Source organism: Lissotriton helveticus, chromosome 9 (assembly GCF_964261635.1).
Source record: "Lissotriton helveticus chromosome 9, aLisHel1.1, whole genome shotgun sequence".
NCBI lineage: Eukaryota > Metazoa > Chordata > Amphibia > Caudata > Salamandridae > Lissotriton > Lissotriton helveticus.
In genome coordinates this window covers 504,883,519-504,898,026 of record NC_136070.1, presented here as the reverse complement: position 1 = coordinate 504,898,026, position 14,508 = coordinate 504,883,519, and the positions used below count along the sequence as shown (strand labels likewise).

At 42.7% G+C, this 14,508-nt stretch overlaps 1 protein-coding gene across 1 annotated transcript in view; it reads right to left on the bottom strand.

Annotated features, from left to right (window-relative positions):
* The window catches only part of C9H14orf39 (chromosome 9 C14orf39 homolog), a 1,496,166-nt gene that overhangs the window by 11,872 nt on the left and 1,469,786 nt on the right, over positions 1-14,508 (bottom strand). The gene's annotated exons all lie outside the window — the stretch shown is intronic.

Below are 14,508 nucleotides of genomic sequence, written 5' to 3'. Positions count from 1 at the left end.
GAGATGTCAACAGGTATCCGGCGCTTGGTTGCAATGTTATGAAGCATTGCACAGACAGCCACAATGCGGCAGCACGCTGCAGGACTGTAATACATCGCCCCACCTGTCTTGTGCAGAATACGGAACCTGCTCTTGAGCAGGCCAAATGTCCTTTCTATACAGTTCCTTGTCCGGATGTGCGCAACATTGTAGCGCCGTTGCTGAGGTGTGGCAGGGTTGAGGTAAGGGGTCAGGAGGTATTCCCGTAGGGTGTAGCCACTGTCACCTGAATGAGAGGAGCAGATGTTGATTGCCTGTGCAGCGCAGTTACTTCATAGCAATGTGACATTGTCGACAAAGTGTACTTACCAAGTAGGTGTCCTTCCCCAAACTCTCCCCTGAGCAGTCGTGTGTGGAGTCCGCTGTGCCTGAAGATAAAGGAGTCATGGGTACTCCCTGGGTACTGGGCCACAATGTCAGTGATGATGGTCTTGGCATTGCAGACCATCTGTATGTTGAGGGAGTGGTAGGACTTCCTGTTGCGGTACATATACTCCGTGGCAGCTGGTGGGCAGATGGCGACGTGGGTACAGTCTATGCAGCCGAGGACATGGGGAAAATGGGCGACATTGTAAAATTGTAGTTTTGTCAGGTCCAATTCCTGTTGGCTCGTGGGAAATGTGATGTGGCGGTGGAGCTGGCTGAGCATGGCGTCAACAAAAGTGTGGAGGCAGCGTGACATGGTGGGCTGGGATATCCCCCCAGCAGCGGCTACTATGCCCTGGAAACTGCCGGAGGCCAGGAGGTGCAGGCTGCACAATACCTGCACATGTGTGGGCACAGAATTGTTTCGCCTTGTTGGGTGCTGCATGATGGGGTCGAGTTCTTGTATCAGCCAGGTGATCATTTCCCCATTCAGCCTGTATTTAGCATAAATCTGTTCTCTGGTTTGGCCCAGCAAGGTGACCCGCTGCTGGTATATCCTTTCCTGCCTCATGCGTCTCCTCCGTGCTGCTCGCTGTAGCCTTCGCCGCCTCACCACCATGTACATCCCTGGCATCGTGGAACGCCTAATGCTGCTGCTGAATGTCCTTATGTGTGATTGGTCAGGCCTGGACCTGTTGGTGATTGGCCAACAGTTTTTCAAATTTTACTTAATCATGGCTTTTATGGTTACCACCTGCTTTGAGTTGTCCTTAAATTGCGCCGCGCAAACGTGCGAATTTGCGCTTTTTCGCTATTGTATTTTTTTCATGAATGCCGATTGAGACAATATTGCGTTTCGCTATTCATTTCGCAGATTCCGTGGTTGGTCGCTATTTCCGTATTGCTAATGCTCGACTACCCGGAGTCTGCGACTATTATAGCGTAATCGCTATTTAAATCGCTATTCTGTGTTTGCGAATTCGCTATTTCGTACTTGAATGCCGATTCCGTGTTTTGCACCCACAATTGCATTTTCGCAGCCATTGCGGGCGCTATTTCGCTTCATGAATCAGGCTGATGGTGTCTTTAGATGGCCAGCGCCATCGGCAGCGAGAAAACTGGTTTACCCTTACTCAAGGGATGCTCAAGGGATGCTAGCAGTCGTGGCCCATGCAGGTAAGAGAGGTGGGGTTGACTGGTGTGGGGATTTTGACAAAATGACAAGGGAAGAGGAATTATTTATTTAATTTTTTCTCGTCATTGTCCGTTGAAACCCCCCACCTGGCCCCACCGCTCTTACCTGTACGGGCCACTGCTGGATGCTAGTGAGCCACGGGAACAACATGCTCCCATTTTAAGTAAGCTCTGCAGCCCCACTGACAATCCAACGCGATCCGAATCGATATACTTACCTCATTCTCTTGTTCGTGCATGAGCAAATGCAGCACCAATATGTTAATCTGATGATTCTATTTTGCTTCTCATTTGTAGCTGACAAGCGCAGATAGGGACAGATGCTCCTATGGGATGGTTCACTTAAATTCATGTTGCTGGAGTTGGCTGGGACCTGGTGCCAAGTGTATCACTTGGTTTGGGGATATTGTAAAGGGAGTGGTCATTGTGAACAACAATGATACCAATCCATTTGTCCTTGAAAGGTGAGTCTAGTGAAGTCACTGGATCAGCGGGGAGATCCTTATTGAGGGTACTAAGGAAGATGTGCAGGCCTGGTTGAGGATTAGGCCACTTGTGAAGAGGATGTGCCTATTGGCTAGGGTGGCCAACCTCAAATCTAGGGGACCAGGTTTGAGTCTCGGCAAGGAAGCTCAACAATCTGTGATTCTGGGCAAATTACCTAATCTCCTTGTGCCTAACAAAAAATGAATGTGTCCTTATGTAATGCAACTAGTGCTCATGTAAAGCACTCTGATACCTTCGGGTCAAGTTGCACTCTGTACACTTCGGAAAAAAAAAACACAAATAAAAACATGTGTTTTCCTTTGACACTGCTTGGGTGGGGTGCTGCAGTTGATGCTGATTATATTGGTCTCAGCATGACTGAGCCCACAAAGGTAAGGCTAAGTGCTGGCTGAGATTTACTAGGAGGATCTATTATAGGGGAAAGACTAATTCTGAGAGGTTTTGGGAAGTTGGCCTTGACACTCCACAGTAGGAAGTGGCAGTTCAAGGTTTCCAGCTTTTTTTTTTACAACAAAATGAAATGAAGCCAGTTCTGGTAGAGCAGGACCTGGAAGAGGATCTTCATCAATGTCTGAGGAGGTTTTTTTAAACCACTTGTCTCATAAAGTGCCAAGGTATTGGATGATGGGTCATCATCATCGTCATCATCATCTCCCTGATAAAACTGACCGTCGGAATCCATAGTCCTGGAATAGTTTTCAGGACTGGTCTTTAAAATGCTAGAGCTCTTTCAGAAAACAAAAGGCCTCTGTCCTAAAAGGGTGTCTTTAGACTCTCAGTAAGATTTCCACTTCCGGTTGTGGCAACTGTGTCAGCGCCGATGGCCAAGTTGTACTCGGAAGTATAACTGAAGGCTCTAGTGTTGGAGAGTTGACTGGTGCTGATTGCGAAACCAAAGTCAATTTTGGTGTGGCTCTCGGTGATAGTCTTAGCAGAGCCATTATTGGTTATGACACTGGCCTGTGTGGTGCGAGATCGTTTAGGACCCTGACTTGGGCCGATGATAGGGAGACCCTGTAAGGCACTAAAGGCTGTGATGACATGAGACCAAAAGGTCTGCTGACGTGCAGCAGAGGGGCTAGCTGGTACACTAGAGGGGACAGCTGTCCTCCAAATGATATTCATCTTACCTCGCAAGAAGCTAGATAGAACCCTCCCTTCCTTCCCCTCCGGTGCCGGGAAGTCCAGGTAAATGGGTACTGGTATGGCTGTAGCAAGAAACGAGGTGGAGTTGGAGGTGGTGGTGGAGAAGAGGGCACTGGATCAGGAATCACCAAAGACCGAAAATGGAGCTGTGGACATTTCCACCAATGCCGACTCCAGGCTAAATGCTACCTGCACTCCTGGACAATGAGGAGGAAAAAGAACACATCTTGTGATGTTGTTTCTTCTCCTTCGATGACTTGGTTGAGGGTGGTAACCTTTAAGTTATCTAGACCGTGCTCCTGACCTAGATTATGACCTGATTCATCAAAGGCACCTAGGGCCTTTGTTAGCAACAACATTAAAATGTTAGGCTGAATACCCCTGGATGGCCTTCTGGTGCATTAATCGACAGAGATCACATGATGAAATGCCATGCCTTGGGCCAAGGCACCACAGACAGTTGTTGTGCAGGTTTGTGATGGTTATATCTTCATCACAACACTGACAAGGCTTAAATCCCGAAAAATAATTGTGTGGGAGAAAATCTCTGACAAGAGGAGAGCGAAGCTACGGTCCACGCTGCAAGGCACAGAGGAAAACAGAACTAAAGTAAGGGCATCTGTCCTGTTGCTATGTAGCTCTGTTGATGTCCTCACAACTCATTGTCTGAGCTCAAAAAGAAGTCAATGCCACCTACCTACGTCAATGACCTATTACAGAAGTTATCTGCATTGGGACTTTCGCCTCAGACATTCAAAGGTGAGGATTCTGATGTAGAAGTATATATATATATATATATATATATATATATATATATATATATATATGTATATATATTTATATACATATACATATATATATATGTATACACACATATATCATTTACACATATATCATGCACAAAGTACTCGATTTCTAATATATTCATACAATTGCTAAAAGTGCAGAATAACAAGATGTTATTTTATTATTATTGTGCAGTTCTACAGAAGTCATGTTGAAGCTATACTCATCCTCCACAAACGAAGGGATGAAGCTTGAAGCAAATATTCAAAACACAGAGAGGTGCTTGTGCACATGTAGAATTACAGAGCTGGTTATACAGATATTGCTTAGTTATATCCATTTACAATTACAGTTACAAATAGCATTCTTTATGACAGGTACTTAAGTTATCTCTTTGCATTGTAGAAGCCCACTGTAGTCACCAGACATCCTGTACCAAAAGAACTGACAAGGCAAAGTGGTGAGATCCTTGCATCTCTTTGTTGCTTCTTACCCTGTTCTCCTTTCCCAACTTCTGCCACTGGCCTTCACATCCTTGTTTTACTTGTGGTCACTGGTTTGGGCAGTGAGAGATGGAAAATCTTTGCACAGGATCCTGTGCACAAGGTTAGTATAACCTCACAGATTGCCTTGCCCATGTTATCATCCAGCCTGAGCGAGGAATTCAGACTCTACCCTTTCTAAGATAATGGAAGTTATAACACAATTAGAACAGGAAATCAGTTTAGTTTAAGCAGAGAATTAGACCCTTCAAAACCCTACTAGCATAATTTATTAAAGCCAACAACATCCTAGGCACCTCCCCATCTGGATTCCACAGCAAGCACAACACCGAGACCTCCTCACTCGCCGCCACAGATGACATCTGCGCCCTCTGCAACCAAGGCCAAATGGAAGCTCTCATCCTCCTGGACCTATTAGCAGCCTTCGACACCATCTCCTACCACACACTAGCTAACAGACTCCACAACGCCGGCATCCAAGGAAAAGCCCCAGACTGGATGCGCTCATTCCTTCTGGGCAGAACACAGAGAATAAGACTCCTGCCCTTCCTCTCAGAACCGACAGAGACCAGATGGGAGTTCCCCAAGGATCCTCCCTCAGCCCCACCCTTTTTAACATCTAGATGCCCCCTCACAACCATCATCAGAATTCATGGGCTCCACATCGTGTCCTATGCCGATGACACCCAACTCATCCTCTCCCTCACCAAGGAACTTGACCTCACCATGCACAACTTCCAAGAAGGGATGAAAGCCATCACAACCTTGATGAAGTACTGCTGACTGAATCTCAACTCAGAGAAATCAGAAGTCCTCATCCTCGGCTCCACCCCCTCCGCATGGGATGACACTTAGTGGAACCCACCCTCAGAAACCCTCTTACCCCGACAGACCATGTACGTACCCTCTGTATCATACTGGACTCATCGCTCACTATGAATCGCCAGATCAATGCTGCCTCCTCCGCATACTTTAATACCCTTCACATACTACATAAAACATTCAAATCGATACCCCGACTCCAGGAAAACAGTCACTCAAACCCTCATCACCAGCAGACTGGACTATGGCAACGTCCTCTATGCCGGAATCAACACAAAACTCCTCTGCAAACCCCAGACCGTCCAGAACGCCGCAGCCATACTAATCCTTGATATCCCACGGCCCAACCACATCACCCCACACCTCCACAACATCAACTGGCTCCCCGTCCCGTTGAAAGAAAAGAAGAATAACTTTCAAGCTGCTCATGCACACCTACAAGGCCCTCCACAACATCGGACCTCAATACCTCAACAACCACCTCTCCTTCCACACATCCAAGAGACACCTCCACTCACCCGACCTCTCCCTAGCCACTCTCTCATGCTTCTACAGGAACAGGGCAGGGGAAAGACCCATACCTCCCAGCCAAGATCTGGAATGATCTCCCACTTCACCCCGGCAAAGCCAGACACTGCACCAATTCAGGAAATAGCTCAAGAACTGGCACTTTGAATGACCTCAAAGGAGCCACGCACCCACCCCCCCCTGCACCTTGAGACCCTTGCGGGTAAGTAATGTGCTTTACAAACCTCTGATTGATTGATTGATTAATGACAGTTAAGCAAGAGATAGGTAATTTGTTGAAATTAATATAGGTGATAAGTGCTCAGATTCAGGGCCATCACTACCTCCCTTGAGAGGTACATCTCCAGAAAGGCTCTTTGGAGATAAAAAAAAATTCACATTATACCTTAAAAAGATTTAGTTACATTTTTTGTGCAAACCTGAAACCTTCCCAGATGAGCAAACTAAGGTGGCATTACTTCTGCCCTATTTGACAGTGATGTGGCCAACTGATTTTATTCTGTTAATAATGAATCCTGGTTTTTGTGATCAGCTAGGCAAAATATTTGATAGCAAGTCCCATACACTTTCTTTAGATAACTAATTGTTAAACCTAAAACATGGCCATCAAGCGCTACTGAGGTGTATCATTACATTCAGTTGGCTGATGGTTTACCTGTTAGCCAGAAGCAAAAATGTATGAAGGCTTACGGAGAAAGTTGAAAGATGTATTAGTGCAGGTGGTTAATCTTCCTACTAGGGGGTTGATTACGATGTTGTTCGGAAAGGCTCCGAACGGCATTAGATTTGTTCAAAACTGATTCGAAAGCCTTGTTTCTGACCGATTCGGAAACATTTCCAAACTACCGATCATGATATTCGGAAACTGTTCAGACTGTCTGACTCGGTTCCCAACGGCATTCAGCGTAACAGAGTAATTAGGACCTGACTCGTACAGGTCTGCGGACTGTTTTGCCAAAGGAGCGATTGGGATGTCAGATTTAGACAGCCTTTCCAAATTGGTTGCTCTGACACGGATCGACTGTCGGAAGCTGACTTTAGGGGCCTGTAGCAGGAACCCCTGTACCCAGGGGCCTCAGAATCAGGCCAGTGGGGCTGACCATAGGCCCCCCTTTCCAACCATGCACAGTGTGCCCGCCAGAGGGTGAATGATTTTCCCCAACCACTGCTTTTTTCAATGGAAGCCTGTGTTCTCTAGGCTATTTTTTATTGCATCGTATTCGATCGTTCTGACTCCAAGAACATGATTCAGTCGGAATCGATTCCGAAAACGATCAGTCTGATGAGTTTCCGAACAATAGCGTAATCGGACCCTAAGTGATATGAGCTCATACAGTTAGTGTAGAGTTGGATTATTGATTCGATAGTGATCGTTTTGTTCGGTCGCACAACTTATCAGTATGTGCCGCTACATTTAGAAATAATTTACACAAAGATTTGTTTGATTGTAGTGCTATGAGGTACAGATGCATCAAACTACCCAATATGCATCATATACATGGGGGAAACACCTCCGTTCTTACGTCAAATTCATGTATCAGAGCACTCAACATTAAGTAAATCAATGGTATTATAACCAAATATCGAAATATCCAAACGTATAAAATTCAAAAACAGAAATCATACATTTGTTGTAGAAGCTTGTATTGTAGTCGAAAGTACAGCCGACACGTGTTTCGTCACACAAGTGACTTCTTCAAGAATGTAATTACATATATTTAAAAGTAAACAATTGCATACATAAAACATATGGAACAAATACATATTCATGATGATCCACATGTAGTTGTTTCTTTCACAAATATGTGATGTGAGTCTATTACAAATAAATGGTTATGGGGAACCACAAACATCGCCACCGCATGCAAGATCGAGTAATCTTGATGCAAACGTGTGTCAAGAGAACCACTGAGCTAGAGCAATTTTTTTTTAAAGTGTTAATTATTAGAAAAAGGGATTAGCAATGTGATTTGGCCTCAAAGATTCAAAAAAAGTGATAAAAAAAGATTTATTCATGAGGAAGTGATGACTTGTGTTCCTGGCCACCAGAAGTAAAAGGGTGAAAAGGATAGTTTCAAAATTATTCAGTAGAAGGAGAACTGATCTAAATGAATTAAGATTGTTGTCATGATCCTGTGGATCAACAGGCCTGGGTGGAGATGTAATTCCTGGACCAGTCAGGAAAGAAAAATGGGGATTAAGAGTTGTAGTCTCTCCGACGCTTTTAACCTTAGCATTTAGATTCAAAGATTTGTTGACGTTCTAGTATTAAATTTACAGATAAGGTCTGGAATGGCAATGACGTCCCAGGTCCTTAGACTGTGTTCCATTGTTCCTCAATGTAAAGATTATTTCTTGAACGATCTGTATAGCAGGACCGTATACTAAAACAATCGTAATTCGATTAAGTTAACAATTTAAGCCTGCATTCCAGAACGACCCCCGCACATTGTTATGTCCTATAGGGGCTATGAACTTACAACGAGAGAAGGGAAAATAATTCCAATTAATCCAAGTAGAATCGCTAAATAAGCTCTTCAAAAAAGTATCCACCGTTATTCAAACCTAAGTGAAACAGCATTTGCTCTTCTGTAGAATGCTCAGTTTTATCCTATGAAAAAATGACTGTGAGTCAAAGAGGGCGTTTCAATTGAAGCAAACATCATGTTCAATAATGTATGTCATTAGAGTTTTCCCACCTGATGACAGATTAACTATGGAGACATCTGGGCCAATGCAGTTAAGCAGGTTCAGGTGATGGTTACGCTGCCTATTGAACGTTTACAGCTGCAGATAACTAGATATCTCTCAACAATGAAAGGAACTGACTTGTTGGGTGAAAAACTTAAGTTAGTGCCCAATTGGGATGTAAACACTAGGCAGTCAGCTGTGGCAAACGTGATACATCCCATCAAAATCATTTTGTCAAAAGGTGAAGAAAAGGTTATTTTAGGACGTTTAGATTGTGGTGCACCTGGAAATTACATAGATAATACGTTAATCTTTGCAAATTCCAGTCATTACGAAACCAATTCTTGAGGATGTTAAGGCAGTGGATGCTTCCCACTATGGCCATAAAACCTGTGGCTACTGTGATCTACTGTGGTCTGGAGGGAAGAATATGCCAGGAGAGTGTTGCTCCATAGTAACACATACACACATCATTATATTATATTTCAATGACATACTCTTTTATCTTTGTTATGCTAGTGAACATCTACCAGCATATCTAGATCAACTGGGAAGTGTTTGAATCACTCAAGGCTTAAAACTAAATAAGAAAAAGTCAGGCATTTTTCCTTTGAATTCCCTGCCAAATACCAGTAGAGAGGGCCTCCATATGTTACCACTGAAATGCAGCACTAGATCTTTACGATATTTGGATAAGATCTGAGGACAAGGCTACTATCAAGGGAAATCTGAATAACATGATGACAGCAACAAAGGGATCTATCCAAATCTGCAATAAGTTACCATTATCAACAAAATACACATTGTCTCTTTCTGAGATGAATATCTTTTCTCACCTCATAAGCTTCTTTGTGAATAACAAGTAAAATTACCTGGAACGGTGTTTAAAACCCTGAACAAGAGTCCATTCATAATACACTGGCCATACAAATACATAATATATGGAAGCAGGGTACTATTAAGCTACCCCCACATGAAGTATTGCAAAGTAGACTGACACATGGCAGGGAAAGAAAAGCAATCTCCACACGATACCGTAACATATTACAGCAGACAAAGTGAAACCTTTCTTCACTAAGGCAGTAATGGGAGTGTTAAAAAAATAAACAGTGGATAATTAGGGAATGGGTTGCAATAAAAGAATATCCTTTGACAAAAGAGAGATTTAAATTGATTCAATTTCAACATACTCCACACATCATACCTCACATGCTGCATATGATATATGAAATGGTCTTGAGTGAATGCCCGAGAAGCTTAGGCAAAGATGCAGATCTCAACAATGTGGACTTTTGAGTAGGCTTTCCTTTGCTTTGTTTGTAATTATAATAAATTATGTCTGAGAGGTAAGGATAGTTCTTTAAGTATTAAAATCGCTGCACTGAAGAGCCCACATAGTGAAATTACTGAATCATCTGAAGGCATTGCATCAAAATTACACATGTTAAGACACAAACATTATTTGAATTCTTGATGGGTAAAATGTGTGCGGGACACATTTATCAAACACCCAAATCAATACAGATCCTGATGAATTATATGAATACATTTTTGGGTCCTGTTACAAAATAGACAGTGATGAATTCCTAATGATGAAACTGCTTCTGTGTTTTCCAAATATGCAAAAGCTTTTTTAGCTACCTCTACAATTTAAATATGTTTATATCACGCCTCAGAATTGCCTGTGCGTGTTTGGAGCTGTATACCATCAATTCAACCTGCAAGACAAGTGCTTGTACCATAGTATTGAAAGTAAAATTAATGTGCAGTACTGGGGGTGAAGACCCTCAAAAGGTAGACTCTTTACGCTATTTAACAATTCATCTAGACTCAGATTGACACACAACATAACGTTAGCAGTCTCTAAACCTAATTCTTATCAACCATCCACAATAATAGTCAGCATGAAAGCAATAGGTATTACCACCATTTAAAACACAAGGGTAAAAATCAATTAGGACAGCCAAGAGGTTCTGGGTAAATATTATACAGCAGAAAGTCTGCAGAGAAATGGTAAATCTATTATTGTAGAAAAGTCTAGTATTATCAGATCAAAACAACCGTGGTAAACTTCTTCAAGAGTGTTGCTGCCTCCCCTGGAAAGTAGGTTACACTGAATTTTAGCAGGACCTTCTAATCGCCATAAAAGCTAAAAGCTTTTTTTTATTTAAAAAATGGAAACAACTCTTGTTTTTTAAAAAGTTTTCTTTCCAGTACCACTGGATTTAGAATCAACCTCTCTACAATCTTACAGGTAACCAGATCCATTATTACCCTGTTGCCACAACCTTAACCATTGGTTCAAAATCTAAAGGAAAGAATTGATAAACACGATCTTTTACAATATACTACCTAAAACTTTTAATAAGAGGTCACCATGTTGGCACATCTACTTCGAAATGCAACTAAAACATTTTAGTTTCTACAAGCCTACACCAAACGAAGGCCGGTCTCTACCTCACTTCTGATGAGTTGGGACCTTATTAAAAGTTAAGCGTAAATTCTGATCCCTGTGTGAACAGACGTGGACTGGACTTATGAGTTGCCTGATGATTATTGGTATTTACCCCTTCTGGTAAACACCTCTGTTTGACCTGGTACTATTGGCGTGCGTCTCCCTTCCATTTTTCGCTGTTGTCTCCTCTGTTTTTGATATGTTTTTGCTGGTTTACACGCTTTGGGCACTGTGCCACTGCTATTCAGTGCCACAGTGCAAGTGCTCCCTATTGTAAGTGGTGTAATGAATTAGTGACTCCATGATTCGCTTATTTGATCTGCTAGTCAGACCCTGGTATGGTGCACCATGTGTGCCCAGGGCCTGTAGATCAAATGCTGCTAGTGGGCTTACAGCACTGATTGTGCCACCCTCACAGAAGCAGCTTGTAAAGTGTGTCTCAGGCCTGCCATTGCAGAGACTGTGTGCAGTCTAGAACTGCCATGTCGACTTGGTAAGTGTACCCACTTACCAGTCCCTAAACCTTCCCTTTCTACATGTTAGCCACCCCTAAGGTGTGCCTAAGGGCAGGGTGCTTTGTAAGTAAAAGGTAGGACATGCCCTGGTGTGTGTGGCATGTCCTGATAGTGAATTACAACCAGTTTCGTTTTTCACTATTGCAAGGCTACCTGTACCCATAGGCCAGAATGGGCAGTTTGATGATAACATCTTATAATCCTAACTGACCCAGGGAACATGGTAGAAAAACGAAGTTAGTATGCCTGAACTCAGAATGTTAAAATACATATTTTAGTGAAAGTGATTTTTACATTATGTGTTCGTAAATACCACTTTCAGAAAGTAGGTATTTTCTTACCTAACCATCCAGCCTGCCTCTGCTAGGTTGTGTACTGCATGTCTGGCTTGTGAGTGACAGACTGGCTTGAGCTCCAGCAGTCTGATGAGTCAGGGCTGGGCTGAATAGGACCTTGGCTGAATAGAGAGGAGGGGGGAGGAGATTTCCTTTCACTCCACTGAGCCCTCATAGAATAGAGGGCAGGGGAAGGAGATTTCCTTTCAGCTACCTAGGTCAGGTCTGCTTTCAACAATGCTGTCTCCACCTCCTGCCAGGAAGCTGCACAAGTGAGGACAAAACTAGTTTTGGACAAGTACAGACACTCTCTGTCTCTAGAGCACAAAGAAATTAGTAGTATAAGTATTGGGACCCAGACCCCAAGACTTTAGATCACTTCTGGGAATCAAGACAAACCTTTGCCAAGGAGAGGAACAAAAAGAAGCTGAAGGATTTTACTGCCCCTGCACCAGAGTGCTATTTTCTGGGGTTGGCCTGCAGTGATTACTTATTTGCCAAGGAAAGGAGAAGGAACTTTTATTGAACTTTCATCATCTTGAAGAAGAATCTCCAAGGGCTTGAATTGTGCTTGCCTCCTGCTGAAGTCTCAGGGTTACAAGACTTCACCACTAGCTCCCCCTAAATTTATTTGCTGGAAATTCTGACTGCAGAAGCCTGCATATTGTTGGGAGCTGGAAGTGCGACGCAATGAGAAGAAGCATGTCATCGCCGCAGATGTTGCCGTCGCATCACCAGAGAAGCGTGTCGCCGCCGCAGAAGTTGCTGTCGCATCACTGGAGGAGAAGCGTGTCTCAGACGCAGCTGTTTGTCGTTGCATCACCGGAGTAGCGTGTCGCCATCGCAAGGGTCGCCGTCGCATCACAGGAGAAGTGTGTCGCAGGGTCTGTCGTGGCTCGGGAGTTCCTGAGTTGCCGCACGGCCATTGGGCGTGCACGCATCGCCTTCACATCGTCGCATCGAATCAAAGATGCCATCTTATCGTACAGGATCGGATCATCGCATCGCATTGAGGCGCCACCTTGTCGCATCGCAACCAGAACGCACTACGAGATTGACGCATCACCTCCTCTACGGTAAGTAACAGATGCATTGCCTACTTTGTGCAATCATTGAGGAGTAGTCGCATCGCCTCCCCCGAAGCAAGGAACCGACGTATCGCTCTCGCTGCGAACCTTTTGTTTATCTTGCTTTACGCATCCAAAGGTACTTTGTTAGAAAGGTTTCGCATTTACCATCAACTTTGAACTAAGCTATTTTTATCATTTAAAAGTCACTTCCTAATACTGTATTCTGGATATTTGTCGTTTGGGTCTTGTGTTAAGTCTATATAAAGAATACTTATTTTTATAAAACCTGTGTGGTGTCCATCTGTAGTGTTCTCACTGTATTACTGTACGTGTTCCAAAATGCTTTACACACTGCCTCTGAGATAAGCCTTCCTGCTCGGGCCAAGCTACCACAAGGTTGAGCAGGGGTTATTTTAGGAGTGTAGCCCCCTTACCCTGACTCGAAGCAATGGTCCCCATTTGGACAAAGGTGCAAACCATTGAAAACTAGAGACCCCCAGTTCTAACAACCCCACTTTATTAAATCCATTATTTTAATGAGGGTCTTAGAGTCTGTAAATTTAGAGGTTGCCCTCCTAAAAGTAAATCTTCCATTATTAGCACAACAATTATCAGGAAGTCTAATGTAATTACAAAACTAAGTAATACATGCATGTCAAAGACAACTGGTGAAACGGTTCAGAGTTTCAAAGTATTTTTGTTTCAATAGATGGTCCACCACCACCACCAAGCTTTTCAATAGAAACTAATTATGGAATCTAATAGAGTTAACCCACAAGATGCATCTGGTGCCAAGCCATCAGTTAAAACAAGCGGTAGGTCCCTACTCATGATGCATGGGGTATTAAATTAACTAAGAAACATACTCTTAAAGCCATATTCACAAACGTAAGTTTGCAGGTGTAGATCTGCACTCACACCTATATATAAATCTACTCATGGATGTATTTTGCCATTTCCATGGTTGGAGGAGATCTCATCCACCAGGGCAGAGATCTCCTTATAAAACGTAATTGAAAATTTCAATAAAATGAATTTTAGACTACAAAAAAAGATCATATATTTTTCATAAAAAAATATTAAAACACATTTTTCTAACTCCTGTTCACCCATAACTACCACAGCAACTAGGGACGACACACCTTCACTAAAATCTAGCACATCATTACATTTTAACTTAATTGAATATTATTCGTTTTAATTAGATTACTTTACATTTTAGCCTCCCAACACCCCTACACTTTACAGTATGATTTGTGCTGCATCTATGACAACCTCTGATGTAGTAAAACATTAATTAATTGTTCTGAGTTTTCAGAGTTTGTGCAAAAAAATTCTCATTTAGAATATATTTATTCAAATGTTATGATATATATGGAAATGTTAATTTTTCTATATAAAAATATTTAAATATAAACAATGTAAATAAAGTTTAAGTTAAAATGTTATTTATTTTATTCTACATGTTTCCCTATGTGTGAATGTTAATGTTTGCCTAAATTTATTTTTACAAGAGTGTGATACAGTACCACTAGTTAGTCCATGGCTTGG